The following is an 8,359-nucleotide window of genomic DNA, read 5'->3' as shown; positions in this document are numbered from 1 at the left end:
TAAAAGCTAAGCAGATTGACTAAGGAACATTCCATGTGGGTTATTTATTTACGGACACTGACAGTGCCATGTAGCATGGATAAGTAAACATTGATGAGAAGTGTTAACAAGTCAGGTGAAGGGGGTCACATATTTTACAAGAAAGAGGAATGTAACCTTTATTTAACTAGGCAAGTCAGTTAAGAACACATTCTTATTTACAATGACGGCCTACCCCGGACAGTTGTGTGCCGCCCTATGGGACTCCCAATCACGGCCGGATGTGATACAGCCTGGATTCAAACCAGGGACTGTAGTGAGGCCTCTAGACCACTGCGCCTCTCAGGAGCCCTGAGGAAGTGAATAAGAAATAACATACACCCATCCAGTACCGGGTGGGACCTAGCAGAACTCTACATACTAGGTTGGGTTTGCTCCTAGCAGAACTCTACATACTAGGATGGGTTTGCTCCTAGCAGAACTCTACATACTAGGTTGGGTTTGCTCCTAGCAGAACTCTACATACTAGGTTGGGTTTGCTCCTAGCAGAACTCTACATACTAGGATGGGTTTGCTCCTAGCAGAACTCTACATACTAGGTTGGGTTTGCTCCTAGCAGAACTCTACATACTAGGCTGGGTTTGCTCCTAGCAGAACTCTACATACTAGGCTGGGTTTGCTCCTAGCAGAACTCTACATACTAGGTTGGGTTTGCTCCTAGCAGAACTCTACATACTAGGCTGGGTTTGCTCCTAGCAGAACTCTACATACTAGGTTGGGTTTGCTCCTAGCAGAACTCTACATACTAGGTTGGGTTTGCTCCTAGCAGAACTCTACATACTAGGCTGGGTTTGCTCCTAGCAGAACATTACATACTAGGTTGGGTTTGCTCCTAGCAGAACATTACATACTAGGTTGGGTTTGCTCCTAGCAGAACTCTACATACTAGGTTGGGTTTGCTCCCTAGCAGAACTCTACATACTAGGTTGGGTTTGCTCCTAGCAGAACTCTACATACTAGGCTGGGTTTGCTCCTAGCAGAACTCTACATACTAGGTTGGGTTTGCTCCTAGCAGAACATTACATACTAGGTTGGGTTTGCTCCTAGCAGAACACTACATACTAGGTTGGGTTTGCTCCTAGCAGAACATTACATACTAGGTTGGGTTTGCTCCTAGCAGAACTCTACATACTAGGCTGGGTTTGCTCCTAGCAGAACATTACATACTAGGTTGGGTTTGCTCCTAGCAGAACTCTACATACTAGGCTGGGTTTGCTCCTAGCAGAACTCTACATACTAGGTTGGGTTTGCTCCTAGCAGAACTCTACATACTAGGTTGGGTTTGCTCCTAGCAGAACTCTACATACTAGGTTGGGTTTGCTCCTAGCAGAACACTACATACTAGGTTGGGTTTGCTCCTAGCAGAACTCTACATACTAGGCTGGGTCTGCTCCTAGCAGAACTCTACATACTAGGCTGGGTTTGCTCCTAGCAGAACATTACATACTAGGTTGGGTTTGCTCCTAGCAGAACTCTACATACTAGGTTGGGTTTGCTCCTAGCAGAACTCTACATACTAGGCTGGGTTTGCTCCTAGCAGAACTCTACATACTAGGCTGGGTTTGCTCCTAGCAGAACTCTACATACTAGGCTGGGTTTGCTCCTAGCAGAACTCTACATACTAGGCTGGGTTTGCTCCTAGCAGAACTCTACATACTAGGTTGGGTTTGCTCCTAGCAGAACTCTACATACTAGGCTGGGTCTGCTCCTAGCAGAACTCTACATACTAGGTTGGGTTTGCTCCTAGCAGAACTCTACATACTAGGTTGGGTTTGCTCCTAGCAGAACTCTACATACTAGGCTGGGTTTGCTCCTAGCAGAACTCTACATACTAGGTTGGGTTTGCTCCCTAGCAGAACTCTACATACTAGGCTGGGTTTGCTCCTAGCAGAACATTACATACTAGGTTGGGTTTGCTCCTAGCAGAACATTACATACTAGGCTGGGTTTGCTCCTAGCAGAAGTGAACGTCTTTGCCTCGCATACTCCCTCAAAAGACCTTTGTTTGAAAAACTAGAAAAAAGCGGCAGTAGTACTGTTTGTCCATCTTGTGACGCCGTAGCCAGCCTTCCTCAAAATAGTCAGAATTAACCTGAGAGAACTCAATAAATCTGTCATTCATTTTGGCGTTTTTTCCGAAGAGATCTTAGTCGCACAATTTTACATCTATCTAAGATGTTTGGTGGACTGCGGGGATGGGGGGTCTCGGATGGTTAAGGGGCAGCTCTTGGAGAACTGTGGGGGGGATCTTGGAGGGCTGGCGGTTGGGAGGTTGGGCTGGTGGCTGATGGATCGCTGGTTCGGGTCCCCGTTTTAGACCTTGTAGGAGATCTGTCGACGTGCCCTTGAGCAAGGTGTTGACCCTGGTTGCTTCTGTGTGTCGCTCTGGATGGGAGTCTGTTAGATGACTAATGCGATGTAGTTGTTGAGCGGCTTCACTGCAAGTATATTGTATGTTTGAAATCTTCAATTATTTTTTTATTTTTTTATGTTTGGTGCAGTATTTTTCAATGAAAAAATGTGCGTGAAAACGAGTCGTCTCTCGTTGAATGACAACAAAACTTTAAGAAATGTATGCATTCACAAATTCATAGACAGATAGTTTGCAATTTGTTTGCAATTATACTGTTTAGAAACAATGGTGTAAAGCCTTATATTTTAGGTTGTGATGGGGACAGACCGTTGAACTAAGCTCATGAGATATTTATACGTTGTCTACTTCAAAAATCAATGGATATATATTATAGATGTACCAATCCCAGATTGGCCCTTTAATAACAACCACTACTTTTAATTTAGCGGACACTGTAATCTGACCAATTACAGAAGATTTTTGTTCTGGGTTAACCAAGATTTAGAACACAGTAAAAATGTTAGCTGCAGTTTGAGGATATTTTTTTAACGAAAGTAAGGACAGTGATATTACAAGTGAAGTAGGAAGCCCAGGCTTCGATAGGCAACAAGATATTGTGTCATGAAATGAGTGTGAATATTTGGCCTGGCAAAGCGGTTTCATGGGCTGACTGAATGGGAGCTGATAATTATGAGTCAAGACAGAGTAAAAATGTATCTGACACCGAGACAAGACTGAGACACTCAATATGTGGTATCGAGACCAGACTTGAGTGCTACAACACAAGACTAAAAGTGGTAAAAGTAGTAGCCTACAATAAGGAAAACATCCAGGTAAACAGAGTGTTCAGATAAAAATATTTTATACATATTAGATGACGCTTACCCAGACACAATTGATGGGTCATATGAAATAAATGCCATAACCCACATCCACTTGTCAATATATGGATGGGGGTGATGACATTTCTTTCACATGACCCATCAATTGTGTCTGGGTAAGCATCATCTAATATGTTTAAAATATTTTTATCTGAACACTGTTTACCTGGATCTTTTCCTTATTGTAGGCTACTACTTTTATAACGGTACAGCCAAATGGTTACTTGCATAGTAGAAATATCAGAAACAGATAGTGTCAATATAAATAAAATAATATACAGTATGTACAAGAACAATATCAATAACGATATCAGTGTCAGACGAGGTAGTAATATTTATTTTTTTCACCTTTATTTAACCAGGTAGGCCAGTTGAGAACAAGTTCTCATTTACAACTGCGACCTGGCCAAGCAGTACGACACAGACAACAACACAGAGTTACACATGGAGTAAAACAAACCTACATTCAATAATACAGTAGAAAAATACGTCTATATACAATGTGAGCAAATGAGGTGAGATAAGGGAGGTAAAGGCAATAAATAGGCCATGGTGGCGAAGTAAATACAATATAACAAGTAAAACACTGGAATGGTAGATTTGCAGTGGATGAATGTGCAAAGTAGAAATACTGGGGTGCAAAGGAGCAAAAAAAATAAATAAACATGGTGGCGAAGTAAATACAATATAGCAAGTAAAACACTGGAATGGTAGATTTACAGTGGATGAATGTGCAAAGTAGAAATACTGGGGTGCAAAATAAATAACTACAGTAGGGGAAGCGGTAGTTGTTTGGGCTAAATTATAGATGGGCTATGTACAGGTGCAGTGATCTGGGAGCTGCTCTGACAGATGGTGCTTAAAGCTAGAAAGGGAGATAAGTGTTTCATATACATACAATCAGGGTAAAGTTGCTGAGCAGGAGGATTAAAAAAAAATTGTAGCAGCCTTCTTTTGTCCTACACCTGACTTTGGTGCAGAGCATGTGATGTCCATAGCCTCTTTGTCGCAAAACTCGCGGATCTTCTCAAAAACATAACTTTGTCTAGCTGTGTCCAGTCCAGGTGGTGCTTGTACAGGCGGACCATCTATTGGAGGAAGGATGTCAGCGTTGCGCAGCAGCTGAAACCTGGTCCCGACTGATTCCGAACGCTCCTTGGTGACAACAACACAAGGCTCCAGAGCATCGAAGCTGTAAAACAGGAAATAACTCAAACAAATGAAGACATTACAACCTTGCACATCAATTCCCCTCCCAGGTTTAAATAAGAAGAATAACCTCATACAATGCAATGAAAATGATATTCACCTGAAGTGCTGGTACTGCTTGAACTGTGGCAGCGGACTGAAGTACGGAGTCAGATGTTGTTGCCAGCCATAGCTTTCCACCAGCACCGTAACATCCTCCAGTCTAACCAGCTGTGGGATGTGATAACTCACAGCCAGACTACACGTACCTCTGGTTGGGGGCAGAGCTCAATAAAATAATATCCAGTGAGTAGAATAATAACCACATATGCAAAGGAAGAGATTAAATATTTATACCTTTGTGTACCTTTTTTATACATTTTTTATTTCACCATTATTTAACCAGGTAGGCCAGTTGAGAACAAGTTCTCATTTACAACTGCGACCTGGCCAAGATAAAGTAAAGACAAGAGGTCGAAGGAATTGTCCGTAGAGCTCAGAGACAGGACCTTGTGGAGGCACAGATCTGGGGAAGGGTACCACAACATTTCTGGAGCATTGAAGGTCCCCAAGAGCACAGTGGCCTCTATCATTCTTAAATGGAAGAAGTTTGGAACCACTAAGACTCTTCCTAGAGCTGGCCACACGGCCAAAGCCCTTGATCAGGGAGGTGACCAAGAACCCGATGGTCACTCTGACAAAGCTCCAGAGTTCTCTGTGGAGATGGGTGAACCTTCCAGAAGGACAACCATCTCTGCAGGACTCCACCAATCTGTCCTTTATGGTAGTGGCCAGACGGAAGCCACTCTTCAGTAAAAGGTACATGACAGCCCATTTGGAGTTTGACAAAAGGCACCTAAAGACTTTCAGACCTTGAGAAATAAGATACTTTGATCTGATGAAACCAAGATTGAACTCTTTAGCCTGAATGCCAAGCGTCTCGTCTGGAGGAAACCTGGCACCACCCCTATGGTGAAGCATGGTGGTGGCAACATCATGCTGTGGGGATGTCTTTCACTGGCAGAGACTGGGAGACTAGTCAGGATCGAGGCAAAGATGAACGGAGAAAAGTACAGAGAGATCCTTGATGAAAGCCTGCTCCAGAGCGCTCAGGACCGCAGAGTGGGGCGAAGGTTCACCTTCCAACAGGACAATGACCATAAGCACACAACCAAGACAACGCAGGAGTGGCTTTGGGACAAGTCTCTGAATGTCCTTGAGTGGCTCTGGCAGAGCCTGGACTAGAACCCGATCAAACATCTCTGGAAAGACCAAAAAATAACTATGCAGCAACACTCCCAATCCAATCTGACAGAGCTTGAGAGGATCTGCAGAGAGGAATGAGAGAAACTCCCCAAATACAGTTATGCCAAGCTTGTAGCATCATACCCAAGGAGACTCAAGGCTGTAATCGCTGCCAAAGGTGCTTCAACAAAGTACTGAGTAAAGAGTCTGAATACTTGTGTAAATGTGATATTTCTGTTTTTAATTATTTATACATTTTCAAGAATTCCTAAGAACATGTTTTTATGGGGTATTGTGTGTAGATTTGAAGGGGGAAAAAACTATTTAATAAATGTTTGAATAAGGCTGCACTGTAGATCTCCCCTGCAGCTGCTTGATTAAATATGTTTATATTATACAATTAAATAGTCTCTGCCCCTTTGATCTAATTTTCCACAACATTTATTGCCGTGAACCAGATGAGAGCGTCCTGACTTTTTGATCCGTTTCTCTAGACTTGGACTCAGACATCCCTCTGGCCACAACTTAAAAAGGTAAGAGACTTTAATAAAAAAATATCTGTGAGCGACTGTCTGCTTTCCAGCAGAGCCTTAATAGTGAAAGATCTCTTGTCCTAATCATCCACAATATTTTGGGGTTCAATTTGGCAGAACTATTTTCCTATAATAATGAATCTGTCTGGTTAACATTGATCAATGGGAGCAAACTGGTGTTTCCAGTAATGGGAATCGGTTTACCTACAATCATGTGATAGCAGGAATCAGGTAGCCTGCCAGTAGGAATCGGATAGTCTACAACTAGATTATTATTATTATTAATATATATATATATATATATATTATATATATATATTATATATATATATATATCTCTATCTATATATAATCGGTTTGCACACATGAGAGGGTTAAGGAAGAGATTTGTTTAATGAAGTTGGTAAAAGTAAGTGAGAAGGTTGAAGATAATTACAGGAAGTTGACTGTAATTGTTAGGTTGGTAATAGGGGAAAGGTTGACTGTAATTGTTAGGTTGGTAATAGGGGAAAGGTTGACTGTAATTGTTAGGTTGGTAATAGGGGAAAGGTTGACTGTAATTGTTAGGTTGGTAATAGGGGAAAGGTTGACTGTAATTGTTAGGTTGGTAATAGGGGAAAGGTTGACTGTAATTGTTAGGTTGGTAATAGGGGAAAGGTTGACTGTAATTGTTAGGTTGGTAATAGGGGAAATGTTGACTGTAATTGTTAGGTTGGTAACAGGGGAAAGGTTGACTGTAATTGTTAGGTTGGTAACAGGGGAAAGGTTGACTGTAATTGTTAGGTTGGTAACAGGGGAAAGGTTGACTGTAATTGTTAGGTTCGTAATAGGGGAAAGGTTGACTGTAATTGTTAGGTTGGTAATAGGGGAAAGGTTGACTGTAATTGTTAGGTTGGTAATAGGGGAAAGGTTGACTGTAATTGTTAGGTTGGTAACAGGGGAAAGGTTGACTGTAATTGTTAGGTTGGTAATAGGGGAAAGGTTGACTGTAATTGTTAGGTTGGTAATATGGGAAAGGTTGACTGTAATTGTTAGGTTGGTAATAGGCGAAAGGTTGACTGTAATTGTTAGGTTGGTAACAGGGGAAAGGTTGACTGTAATTGTTAGGTTGGTAACAGGGGAAAGGTTGACTGTAATTGTTAGGTTGGTAATAGGGGAAAGGTTGACTGTAATTGTTAGGTTGGTAATAGGGGAAAGGTTGACTGTAATTGTTAGGTTGGTAATAGGGGAAAGGTTGACTGTAATTGTTAGGTTGGTAATAGGGGAAAGGTTGACTGTAATTGTTAGGTTGGTAATAGGGGAAAGGTTGACTGTAATTGTTAGGTTGGTAATAGGGGAAAGGTTGACTGTAATTGTTAGGTTGGTAATAGGGGAAAGGTTGACTGTAATTGTTAGGTTGGTAATAGGGGAAAGGTTGACTGTAATTGTTAGGTTGGTAACAGGGGAAAGGTTGACTGTAATTGTTAGGTTGGTAACAGGGGAAAGGTTGACTGTAATTGTTAGGTTGGTAACAGGGGAAAGGTTGACTGTAATTGTTAGGTTGGTAATAGGGGAAAGGTTGACTGTAATTGTTAGGTTGGTAATAGGGGAAAGGTTGACTGTAATTGTTAGGTTGGTAATAGGGGAAAGGTTGACTGTAATTGTTAGGTTGGTAACAGGGGAAAGGTTGACTGTAATTGTTAGGTTGGTAATAGGGGAAAGGTTGACTGTAATTGTTAGGTTGGTAACAGGGGAAAGGTTGACTGTAATTGTTAGGTTGGTAATAGGGGAAAGGTTGACTGTAATTGTGATACTGTATTTATTAGTAGGAATCAGATAGTTTAGACTGCTTTACAGCAGGAATCGGTAGGCCTGCATTGAAGGTACGGTTAATGAAGTTGATATAATTGTGTGGGCTGAGAGACGTAGTTGGATAAAGAGAGATTTGATTGACCCATGGACAGATATAATTGTGTGGGCTCAGAGACGTAGTTGGATAAAGAGAGATTTGATTGAAACATGGACAGATATAATTGTGTGGGCTGAGAGACGTAGTTGGATAAAGAGAGATTTGATTGAAACATGGACAGATATAATTGTGTGGGCTGAGAGACGTAGTTGGATAAAGAGAGATTTGATTG

The sequence above is a fragment of the Salmo trutta genome, chromosome 12, assembly GCF_901001165.1.
Source record: "Salmo trutta chromosome 12, fSalTru1.1, whole genome shotgun sequence".
Classification (NCBI taxonomy): domain Eukaryota; kingdom Metazoa; phylum Chordata; class Actinopteri; order Salmoniformes; family Salmonidae; genus Salmo; species Salmo trutta.
Note: the sequence above shows the minus strand (reverse complement) of the source record.